We start from the raw sequence: 12,591 nt of genomic DNA, 5'->3' as shown, positions 1-12,591 counted from the left end.
GGAAGAGGAACTGCAGTAGAAAGCTGGTTGAAGACAGGAGAAGTCTGAAGAAGGGTCTTGAAGTATTTGGCATTCCTTCTCTCCAGAAGAGAGAGTGAAGGATTCTGTGAAAGGCTGAGTTACTCCAGAATTTGTGTCTGTTTGACAGATGAAGAGAAAACGAGGTGCAAGAAGAGGTAAAATAGAGAGAGAGAGAGGGGGGGGAAAGCAGGGGAGGAGAGACAGAGAGGGGGGAGAGAGAGAGAGAGAGAAGAGAGAGAGAGAGGAAGAGAGAGAGGAGGAGAGAGGGAGGGGGAGAGAGAGGGAGAGAGAGGGGGTGACATAAATAGCCACAGAGGGAGAGAGAGAGGACAGAGAGAGGAGAGGACAAAGGAGGAGAGAGAGATACAGAGAGAAACGGAGAGAAAAACATAGAAAGATAGACATAGAAAGATACAGAGAGAGGGAGAGAGAGTGAGGGAGAAATACACATTTGTATCTATATTGATACATTTCAGGGAGTGAGGGAGGGAGAGAGAGAGAGAGAGAGAGGGGTTTGAGAGAGAGAGAGCGAGAGGGAGAGAGAGTGAGGGGAGAAAGAGAGAGGAGAGGGAGAGAGAGGGAGGGAGAGAGAGAGAGGGAGAGAGAGAGAGAGAGAGAGAGAGGGAGAGAGAGAGAGAGAGAGAGAGAGGTGAGAGAGAGAAGGAGAGAGAGGAGGGAGAGAGAGAGAGAGAGAGAGAGAGGGAGAGAGAGGGAGAGACAGAGGGGAGAGGGAGAGAGAGAGAAAGGGAGAGAGAGAGAGAGAGAGAGAGAGAGGGAGAGAGAGGGGAGAGAGAGGAGGGAGAGGGAGAGGGAGAGAGAGAGAGAGAGAGAGAGAGAGAGAGAGAGAGAGAGAGATCGAGAGAGAGAGAGAGGGGAGAGAGAGAGAGAGAGAGAGGGAGAGGGAGAGAGAGAGAGAGAGAGAGAGAGAGAGAGGGAGAGAGAGAGAGGGAGAGAGAGGGAGGGTGGGAGAGAGAGAGAGAGAGGGAGGGAGAGGGGAGAGAGAGAGAGAGGAGGGAGTGTGGGAGAGAGAAGGAGTGAAGGAGGGAGAAGGGTTGTTGTAGCTCACCGTTCCAGCAGGCTCCGATGGGGAGGTGTGGGCTAGGACGAGGCGGGTGGAAGAGCCCACTGTCGAGAATCAAATGTCGGTTCGTAGATCACTCCATCGACATAGAAGATGATGGTGGGAATCTGGAGAATCAGAGCGTAGAGGTGCCACTTGCCATCTCAGGCCTGGACCAGGACAGAATCCCGTTTAGAGATACAGCGCGGAAACAGGCCATTAGGCGACCATTTTGTGAGGGAGGGAATGGGCGGCTTAAAATGGCCGCCCCCACTGATGCCTCCCTCTCGTCTCTCCCCCCCCTCCCCCGTCCCTCTCCCTACACTGCCCCAGCAACGGGCAAGATGGTGAAGGGAGTGTGATCCGTGTTTCCCCCCACCTCTTCCCTCCCTGATCCAGCCCTCCCACGACACTTTCCAACCTGCTTTGAGGCGGCCATTTTGAGAGTGAGGGAATGGGCGGCTTAAAATGGCCACCGTGAAGTCATTTTGTCCGGGGAGGGGAGGGGATAAGATGATGGGGAAAAATGTTTGCCTATGCCCCCAAATTTGCCGTCCTCCCAACTCCCCCGGCCCTGTACCTGCTCAAGATTCCAACCAAATTTGACGGGTCGGCTTTCTCCATGTTGGTGCCAATAGAGGAACGTCATTCGAGGGCAGTGGACCGTGAGCGCGTAGTGTGCAAGGTCGTTCTCTGAGGAGGACAGAGAGAGAGAGAGGGAGTGAGGCTCGATTGTATAGTCTTTCCACTGACAGGATAGCACCCAACAACAGAGCTTCCCATTGTACCTCGATACACATGACGATAATAAACTAAACTAAATTAATCTAAAGTCTTCCCCCCTCTCTCTCTCTCTCTCTCTCTCTCTCTGAGAGAGAGAGAGGAGAGAGAGGAGAGAGAGAGAGAGAGAGAGAGAGAGAGAGAGAGAGAGAGGAGAGAGAGAAGAGGAGAGAGAAAGAGAGAGAGAGAGAGGATGAGAGAGAGGGGAGAGGGGAGAGAGGGAAAGAGAGGGGGGAGAGAGAGGAAAGAGGTGGAGAGAAAGGGGGAGAGAGGGCGTGAGAGGGGGGAGAGTGGGAGAGAAAGGGGGAAGAGAGGGAGAGAGAAGAGGGGAGGAGAGAGGGGGGGTGGAGAGAGAGGGGAGAGTGGGAGAGAAAGGGGGAGAGAGGGGAGGGAGAGAGGGAGGAGAGAAAGGGGGGGAGAGGGGGAGAGGGGAGGGGGGAGAGAGGAGGAGAGAGAGGAGGGAGAGGGAGAGAGAGAGAGGGAGAGAGACGGGGAGAGAGGAGAGACATTTGGGGCCTAGTTCCAAGAGAGAGAGGGAGAGAGAGAGAGAGAGAGAGAGAGAGAGAGAGAGAGAGAGAGAGGGATAGAGAGAGAGAGAGAGAGGGGAGAGAGAGAGGGGGAGATAGAGAGGGAGAGAGAGAGGGAGAGAGGTGAGAGGGAGAGAGAGACAGGGGGAGAGAGAGAGGGGAGAGAGGAGGAGAGGGGGAGAGAGAGGGGAGAGAGGAGGGAGAGATAGTTGTGGAGAGAAGGGGGGAAGAGTTAGAAAATTAATCTAAGTTGTTCCCTTAATCCATCCCCCAAAACTCCCCCCCCCCCCCCCCCCCCCCCCCCCATCTCCCACCTCTCGCTTCACCTGCATGATGGAGGCAACATCTTTATCAATGGCGAAAAGTGGTGGATTTAGTAAGATCGTTTAGTCATTTTCCATCACTATTCCTTGGTCTCAATCGATGGCTTGTGCTTGTTAGCTGTGGGAAGAGGGAGGGATGGAGAGAGAGAGAGAGGGAGGGAGAGAGAGAGGGAGGAAGGCAGGGATGGAGGGAGAAACGGAGAGGGAGGGAGGGAGGAGGAGAGAGAGGATGAGAGTGAGGGGAGAGAGAGGAGAGAGAGGGAGGGTGGGAGAGAGCATAAATAAACATTAAATCAGCACATCTGCATTGACTACCAGAATAAAACATCTGTACAACCCCCACCCTCACATCCGCCTGGATGGCGACAGGATCTCGATCGGTTCACAAGTTCCGGGAGCAGAATGAGGCCATTCGGTCCATCGAGTCCATTCCGCCATTCAATCATGGGTGATTTGACTCCCCATCCTAACCCCATTCTCCTGCCTTCTCCCCACAACCCCTGATGCCTGTACCAATCAACAATCTATCTATCTATCTATCTATCTATCTATCTATCTATCTATCTATCTATCTATCTATCTATCTATCTATCTATCTATCTATCTATCTATCTATCTATCTCTGCCTTAAAAACACCCACTGACTTGGCCTCCACCGCCTTCTGTGGCAAAAAATCCCACAGATTCACCACCCTCTGGCTAAAGAAACACCTCCCCATTTCCTCCCTAATACAGAGAAGTGAGAGGCATCACATTTGGGGAAGGTGAACGTGGGCAGGACCTACACGGTGAATGGTGGGTCTCCGTGGAGCACATGGGGCAGAGAGGGGTCTCAGTTAGCGATGGTGGTCAATTAAACGGGACGAGCAGCATCAGCATCTCTGGAGAGAAGGCATGGGTGACGTTTCGGGTCAAGACCCTTCTTCAGACTGAAAGTGTCTCCTTGTCTCTGTTTGCATCACCTTCTCCCTGCCTCTCCCTCACTCTCTCCCTCCCTCCCTCTCTCTCTCGTTCCTTCCCTCCTTCACTACTTCTCCCCCTCCCCTCTTCCACACACTCTGTGTGGAAAAGTTAACCCTCAGATTCCTTTGTTAAAGAAAGAACTGCAGATGCTGGAAAAATCGAAGATAGACAAAAAAGCTGGAGAAAGTCAACGGATGAGGCAACATCTATGGAACGAAGGAATAGTCGACGTTTCGGGTCGAGACCTTTCTTCAGACTGAAGAAGGGACAATCTTAAGAATAGACAATAGGTGCATAGGCCATTCGCCCCTCGTTGCCAGCACAGCCATTCAATGTGATCATGGCTGATCATCAACAATCCGTACCCCGTTCCTGCCTTCTCCCCATATCTCCTGACTCCGCTATCTTTAAGAGCTCTATCATGCTCTCTCTTGAAAGTATCCGAAGAACCAGCCTCCACCGCCCTCTGAGGCAAAGAATTCCACATTCACAACTCTCTGTGTGAAAACGTGTTTCCTCATCTCCGTTCTAAATGACTTACCCGTTATTCTTAAACTATAGCCCCTGTTTTGGACTCCCCCAACATCGGGAAGGGTATCGACCTGAAACGTCGCCTATTTCTTCGCTCCATAGATGCTGCCTCAACCGCTGAATATCTCCAGCTTTTGTGTCTACCTCAGATTCCTATTAAATCTTTCTCCTTCACCTTAAACCGATGTCCTCTGAGCATCGATTCCCCTACTCTGGCAAGAAACTGAGCATCTACTCGATCTATTCCTGTCATGATTTTGTACACCTCTATAAGATCATCCCTCATCCTCCATAATACAATGCATTTCGTTGTCTCTGTACTGTACACTGACAATGACAATTAAAATTGAATCTGAATCTAAATCTGAATAATACTCCCAAGATGTTCGCCATAGCTACAAACGTCCCTTACCAAGATGGCTTCCATACTCTTCAGTCACAGTCACTTCCACTAATTGCCCTGCACCAAGATGGCAGCAGCCTCCCCTCAGTCAGTCACTTGCTGCAAATGCCCCGCACCAAGATGGCTGCCTCAGTCACACTCACTCCCCGCTGATGCCCCGCAGTGTCCTTTGTGACCCCCATTCGTTCATGCCGGGTGGGACCGTGATGCCGGGTGGGAAGATCGATCCCGTGTGGAGAGACAAGGGGAGAGAGGGGGCAGGGCTGGGTGAGGGGTGTCAAAGAGACACACAGATTCACCACCCTCTGACTAAAGAACTTCCTCCCCATCTCCTTTCTAAAGGAACAGCCTTTAATTCTGACTGTGCCCTCTGGTCTGAGACTCTTCCACTTGTGGAAAAATTCTCTCCACCTCCACTCTATCCAAGACATTCACTATTCGTGAAAGTTTTAATGAGGATCCCACTCCATTATTCTTACAAACTCCAACAATTCCTGGCCCAGTGCAGACAAATGCTCATCGTACATTAACCAACTCATTCCTGGGATTGTTCTTGTAAACCTCTGGACCCTCTGCAGTGCCGACATCCTTCCTCAGATATGGGACCCAATACTGCTCACAATGGCCCATGTCCCTCTAAACCTGCCCTATCCATGTACCTGTCCAAGTATCTCTTAAACATTGTGATAGTCCCTGCGTCAAATACCTCCTCCAGCAGCTCATTCCATACACACACCCTCTGTCTGGAAAAGTTACCCTTCAGACTCCTATGTTTAAGAATGAACTGCAGATGCTGAAAAAATTGAACGTAGACAAAAAACCTGGAGAAACTTAGCGGGTGAGGCAGCATCTATGGAGTGAAGGAATAGGCGACGTTTCGGGTAGAGACCCTTCTTCAGACTGAAGTAGGGTCAGTCTAAAGAAGGGTCTCGACCTGAAACGTTGTTTATTCCTTCGCTCCATAGATGCTGCCACACCGCTGAATATCTCCAGCTTTTTTGTCTACCTCAGATTCCTATTAAATCTTTCTCCTTCACCTTAAACCAATGTTCTCTTGTCCTCAATTCCCCTACTCTGGCAAGAGAATCTGTGCATCTACTCGATCTATTCCTGTCATGATTTTGTACACCTCCATAAGATCATCCCACATCCTCCTGCGCTCCAAGGAATAAAGTTCTAATACACTATAATACATAACGCACCATAATGCAATATAATACTCAATGACACGATTGTTAACACATCCAAATACAATGTAATACACTATAACACACCTTAACACAATATAACGCACTATAATACAATATAACACACTATAATACAAAATATGGTTGATGCCCCTCACCAAGATGGTCGCCATTGCTACAAACGCCCCTCACCAAGATGTCTTCCATACTCTTCAGTCACAGTCACTTCCACTAATTGCCCTGCACCAACATGGCAGCAGCCTCCCCTCAATCAGTCACTTGCTGCAAATGCCCCGCACCAACATGGCTGCCTCAGTCACACTCACTCCCCGCTGATGCCCCGCAGTGTCCTTTGTGACCCCCACCCGGTCATTCGTTCATGTCAGGTGGGACCGTGATGCCGGGTGGGACGATCGATCCCGTGTGGAGAGACAAGGGGAGAGAGGGGGCAGGGCTGGGTGAGGGGTTTCACAGAGATACACAGATTCACCACCCTCTGACTAAAGAAATTCCTCCCCATCTCCTTTCTAAAGGAACGGCCTTTAATTCTGAGACTGTGCCCTCTGGTCTGAGACTCTCCCACTTGTGGAAACATTCTCTCCACATCCACTCTATCCAAGACTTTCACTATTCGGGAAAGTTTTAATGAGGATCCCATTCCATTATTCTTACAAACTCCAGCAAGTCCTGGCCCAGTGCAGACAAACACTCATCATACATTAACCCAATCATTCCTGGGATTGTTCTTGTAAACCTCTGGACCCTCTGCAGTGCCAAGGACATCCTTCCTCAGATATGGGACCCAAAAACTGCTCACAATGGCCCATGTCCCTCTAAAACTGCCCTATCCATGTACCTGTCCAAGTATCTCTTAAACATTGTGATAGTCCCTGCGTCAACTACCTCCTCCGGCAGCTCATTCCATACACACACCCTCTGTCTGGAAAAGTTACCCTTCAGACTCCTATGTTTAAGAATGAACTGCAGATGCTGAAAAAATTGAACGTACACAAAAAACCTGGAGAAACTTAGCGGGTGAGGCAGCATCTATGGAGTGAAGGAATAGGCGTCGTTTTGGGTCGAGGCCCTTCTTCAGACTGAAGTAGGGCCAGTCTAAAGAAGGGTCTCGACCTGAAACGTCGTTTATTCCTTCGCTCCATAGGTGTTGCCTCACCCGCTGAATATCTCCAGCTTTTTGTCTACCTCAGATTCCTATTAAATCTTTCTCCTTCACCTTAAACCAATATTCTCTTGTCATCGATTCCCCTACTCTGGCAAGAGAATCTGTGCGTCTACTCGATCTATTCCTGTCATGATTTTGTACACCTCTATAAGATCATCCCACATCCTCCTGCGCTCCAAGGGATATAGTTATAATGCACTATAATACATAACACACCATAATACAATATAATACTCTATGACACACGATTGTTAACGTGCCCAAATACAATATGGTACACTATAACACACCTTAACACAATATAACACACTATAATACAATATAACACACTCTAATACAAAATGTGGTTGATGCCCCTCACCAAGATGGTCGCCATTGCTACAAACGCCCCTCACCAAGATGGTCGCCATTGCTATAAACGCCCCTCACGTCTTCCGTACTCTTCAGTCACAGTCACTTCCACTAATTGCCCTGCACCAAGATGGCAGCAGCCTCCCCTCAGTCAGTCACTTGCTGCAAATGCCCCGCACCAACATGGCTGCCACAGTCACACTCACTCCCCGCTGATGCCCCGCAGTGTCCTTTGTGACCCCCACCTGGTCATTCGTTCATGCCGGGTGGGACCGTAATCCCGGGTGGGATGTGGTCGATCCCGTGGGGAACGACTAGGGAAGAGAGAGGGGGCAGGGCTGGGGGAGGGGAATCACAGAGACACACAGATTCACCACCCTCTGACTAAAGAACTTCCTCCCCATCTACTTTCTAAAGGAACGGCCTTCAATTCTGAGGCTGTGCCCTCTGGTCCGAGACTCTCCTACCAGTGGAAACATTCTTTCCACATCCACTCTATCCAAGCCTTTCACTATTCGGGAAAGTTTTAATGAGGATCCCACCCCCTTATTCTTACAAACTCCAGCAAGTCCTGGCCCAGTGCAGACAAACACTCATCGTACATTAACGCACTCATTCCTGGGATCGTCTTATAAACCTCTGTACCCTAGCGAAGGAATAGGCAACGTTTCGGGTCGAGACCCTTCTTCAGACTGAAGAAAGGTCAGTCTAAAGAAGGGCCTCGACCTGAAACGTCATCTATTCCTTCGCTCCATAGATGCTGCCTCACCCGCAGAATTTCTCCAGCTTTTTTGTCTACCTCAGATTCCTATTAAATCTTTCCCCTTCACGTTAAGCCGATGTCCTCTGATCCTCGATTCCCCTACTCTGGCAAGAAACTGAGCATCTACTCGATCTATTCCTGTCATGATTTTGTACACCTCTATAAAATCATCCCACATCCTCCTGCGCTCCAAGGGATATAGTTATAATGCACTATAATACATAACACACCATAATACAATATAATACTCTATGACACACGATTGTTAACGTGCCCAAATTCAATATGGTACACTATAACACACCTTAACACAATATAACGCACTATAATACAATATAACACACTCTAATACAAAATGTGGTTGATGCCCCTCACCAAGATGGTCGCCATTGCTACAAACGCCCCTCACGTCTTCCGTACTCTTCAGTCACAGTCACTTCCACTAATTGCCCTGCACCAAGATGGCAGCAGCCTCCCCTCAGTCAGTCACTTGCTGCAAATGCCCCGCACCAACATGGCTGCCGCAGTCACACTCACTCCCCGCTGATGCCCCGCAGTGTCCTTTGTGACCCCCACCCGGTCATTCGTTCATGCCGGGTGGGACCATGATCCCGGGTGGGATGTGGTCGATCCCGTGTGGAACGACTAGGGGAGAGAGAGGGGGCAGGGCTGGGTGAGGGGAATCACAGAGACACACAGATTCACCACCCTCTGACTAAAGAAATTCCTCCCCATCTCCTTTCTAAAGGAACGGCCTTTAATTCTGAGACTGTGCCCTCTGGTCTGAGACTCTCCCACTTGTGGAAACATTCTCTCCACATCCACTCTATCCAAGACTTTCACTATTCGGGAAAGTTTTAATGAGGATCCCATTCCATTATTCTTACAAACTCCAGCAAGTCCTGGCCCAGTGCAGACAAACACTCATCATACATTAACCCAATCATTCCTGGCATTGTTCTTGTAAACCTCTGGACCCTCTGCAGTGCCAAGGACATCCTTCCTCAGATATGGGACCCAAAACTGCTCACAATGGCCCATGTCCCTCTAAACCTGCCCTATCCATGTACCTGTCCAAGTATCTCTTAAACATTGTGATAGTCCCTGCGTCAACTACCTCCTCCTGCAGCTCATTCCATACACACACCCTCTGTCTGGAAAAGTTACCCTTCAGACTCCTATGTTTAAGAATGAACTGCAGATGCTGAAAAAATTGAACGTAGACAAAAAACCTGGAGAAACTTAGCGGGTGAGGCAGCATCTATGGAGTTAAGGAATAGGCGACGTTTCGGGTCGAGGCCCTTCTTCAGACTGAAGCAGGGTCAGTCTAAAGAAGGGTCTCGACCTGAAACGTTGTTTATTCCTTCGCTCCATAGATGCTGCCACACCCGCTGAATATCTCCAGCTTTTTTGTCTACCTCAGATTCCTATTAAATCTTTCTCCTTCACCTTAAACCAATGTTCTCTTGTCCTCGATTCCCCTACTCTGGCAAGAGAATCTGTGCGTCTACTCGATCTATTCCTGTCATGATTTTGTACACCTCTATAAGATCATCCCACATCCTCCTGTGCTCCAAGGGATAAAGTTATAATGCACTATAATACATAACACACCATAATACAATATAATACTCTATGACACACGATTGTTAACGTGTCCAAATACAATATGGTACACTATAACACACCTTAACACAATATAACACACTATAATACAATATAACACACTCTAATACAAAATGTGGTTGATGCCCCTCACCAAGATGGTCGCCATCGCTACCAACGCCCCTCACCAAGATGTCTTCCATACTCTTCAGTCACAGTCACTTCCACTAATTGCCTGGCACCAAGATGGCAGCAGCCTCCCCTCAATCAGTCACTTGCTGCAAATGCCCCGCACCAACATGGCTGCCGCAGTCACACTCACTCCCCGCTGATGCCCCGCAGTGTCCTTTGTGACCCCCACCCGGTCATTCGTTCATGTCGGGTGGGACCGTGATGCCGGGTGGGATGGTCGAGCCGTGGGGAACGACTAGGGAAGAGAGGGGGGGCAGGGCTGGGGGAGGGGAGTCACAGTGACACACAGATTCACCACCCTCTGACTAAAGAAATTCCTCCCCATCTCCTTTCCAATGGAACGTCCTTCAATTCTGAGGCTGTGCCCTCTGGTCCGAGACTCTCCCACCAGTGGAAACATTCTCTCCACATCCACTCTATCCAAGCCTTTCACTATTCGGGAAAGTTTTAATGAGGATCCCACCCCTTATTCGTACAAAATTCCAGCAAGTCATCTGCGGGCCCAGTGCAGACAAACAATTCATCGTACATTAACCCACTCATTCCTGGGATCGTCTTATAAACATCTGTACCCTAGTGAAGTAATAGGCAACGTTTCGGGTCGAGACCCTTCTTCAGACAGAAGAAAGGTCAGTCTAAAGAAGGGCCTCGACCTGAAACGTCATCTATTCCTTTGCTCCATAGATGCTGCCTCAACCGCTGAATTTCTCCAGCTTTTTTGTCTACCTCAGATTCCTATTAAATCTTCCCCCTTCACCTTAAACCGATGTCCTCTGATCCTCGATTCCCTACTCTGGCAAGAAAACTGAGCATCTACTCGATCTATTCCTGTCATGATTTGTACACCTCTATAAGATCATCCCACATCCTCCTGCGCTCCAAGGGATAAAGTTATAATGCACTATAATACATAACACACCATAATACAATATAATACTCTATGACACATGATTTTTAACACACCCAAATACAATATGGTACACTATAACACCCCTTAACACAATATAACGCACTATAATACAATATAACACACTCTAATACAAAATGTGGTTGATGCCCCTCACCAAGATGGTCGCCATCGCTACAAATGCCCCTCACGTCTTCCGTACTCTTCAGTCACAGTCACTTCCACCAATTGCCCTGCACCAAGATGGCAGCAGCCTCCCCTCAGTCAGTCACTTGCTGCGAATGCCCCGCACCAACATGGCTGCCGCAGTCACACTCACTTGCTGATGCCCCGCAGTGTCCTTTGTGACCCCCACCTGGTCATTCGTTCATGCCGGGTGGGACCGTGATGCCGGGTGGGATGGTCGATCCCGTGGGGAACGACTAGGGAAGAGAGGGGTCAGGGCTGGGGGAGGGGAGTCATCAAGTCACACAGATTCACCACCCTCTGACTAAAGAAATTCCTCCCCATCTACTTTCTAAAGGAACGGCCTTCAATTCTGAGGCTGTGCCCTCTGGTCCGAGACTCTCCCACTAGTGGAAACATCCTCTCCACATCCACTCTATCCAAGACTTTCACTATTCGGGAATGTTTTAGTGAGGACAGCACCTCATTCTCCAAAACTCTATCGAGTCCAGCCAGGCCCCGTGCAGACAAACACTCATCGTATATTAACCTACTCATTCCTGGGATCGTTCTTGTAAACCTCCTCTGGACCCTCTGCAGTGCCAAGGACATCCTTCCTCTGATATAGAACCCAAAACTGCTAACCATGGCCCATGTCCCTCTAAACCTGTCCTATCCATGTACCTGTCGAAGTATCTTTTAAACATTGTGATAGTCCCTGCGTCAAGTACCTCCTCCGGCAGCTCATTCCATACACACACCCTCTGTCTGGAAAAGTTACCCTTCAGACTCCTATGTTTAAGAATGAACTGCAGATGCTGAAAAAATTGAACATAGACAAAAAACCTGGAGAAACTTAGCGGGTGAGGCAGCATCTATGGAGTGAAGGAATACGCGACGTTTCGGGTCGAGACCCTTCTTCAGACTGAAGTAGGGTCAGTCTAAAGAAGGGTCTCGACCTGAAACGTTGTTTATTCCTTCGCTCCATAGATGCTGCCTCACCCGCTGAATATCTCCAGCTTTTTTGTCTACCTCAGATTCCTATTAAATCTTTCTCCTTCACCTTAAACCAATGTTCTCTTGTCATCGATTCCCCTACTCTGGCAAGAGAATCTGTGCGTCTACTCGATCTATTCCTGTCATGATTTTGTACACCTCTATAAGATCATCCCACATCCTCCTGCGCTCCAAGGAATAAAGTTCTAATACACTATAATACATAACTAACCATAATGCAATATAATACTCAATGACACGATTGTTAACACATCCAAATACAATGTAATACACTATAACACACCTTAACACAATATAACGCACTATAATGAACTATAACACACTATAATACAAAATGTGGTTGATGCCCCTCACCAAGATGGTCGCCATTGCTACAAACACCCCTGACCAAGATGGCTTCCATACTCTTCAGTCACAGTCACTTCCACTAATTGCCCTGCACCAAGATGGCAGCAGCCTCCCCTTCAGTCAGTCACTTGCTGCAAATGCCCCGCACCAACATGGCTGCCTCAGTCACACTCACTCCCCGCTGATGCCCCGCAGTGTCCTTTGTGACCCCCACCCGGTCATTCGTTCATGCCGGGTGGGATGGTCAAGCCCGTGGGGAACGACT

General features: G+C 49.1%; 1 long non-coding RNA gene across 2 annotated transcripts; it reads right to left on the bottom strand.

The window, feature by feature from the left end:
- Positions 1 to 1,072: 1,072 nt before the first annotated feature.
- Positions 1,073 to 7,403, bottom strand: LOC129715226 (uncharacterized). 2 transcript variants are annotated; one of them, XR_008726461.1, is made up of 4 exons: positions 7,374 to 7,403; positions 2,715 to 2,829; positions 1,662 to 1,774; positions 1,073 to 1,209 (listed from the first exon to the last, which is right to left on the bottom strand). It is a non-coding gene; the product is annotated as an uncharacterized LOC129715226 (long non-coding RNA). The 2 variants fall into 2 exon arrangements; XR_008726462.1 differs by lacking the exon at positions 7,374 to 7,403 and adding an exon at positions 5,954 to 6,169.
- Positions 7,404 to 12,591: the final 5,188 nt, after the last annotated feature.

This window comes from Leucoraja erinacea, unplaced genomic scaffold (genome assembly GCF_028641065.1).
Source record: "Leucoraja erinacea ecotype New England unplaced genomic scaffold, Leri_hhj_1 Leri_1062S, whole genome shotgun sequence".
Lineage (NCBI taxonomy): Eukaryota > Metazoa > Chordata > Chondrichthyes > Rajiformes > Rajidae > Leucoraja > Leucoraja erinaceus.
The sequence above is the reverse complement of the archived record's forward strand: the minus strand, read 5'-3'. Positions and strand labels throughout refer to the sequence as shown.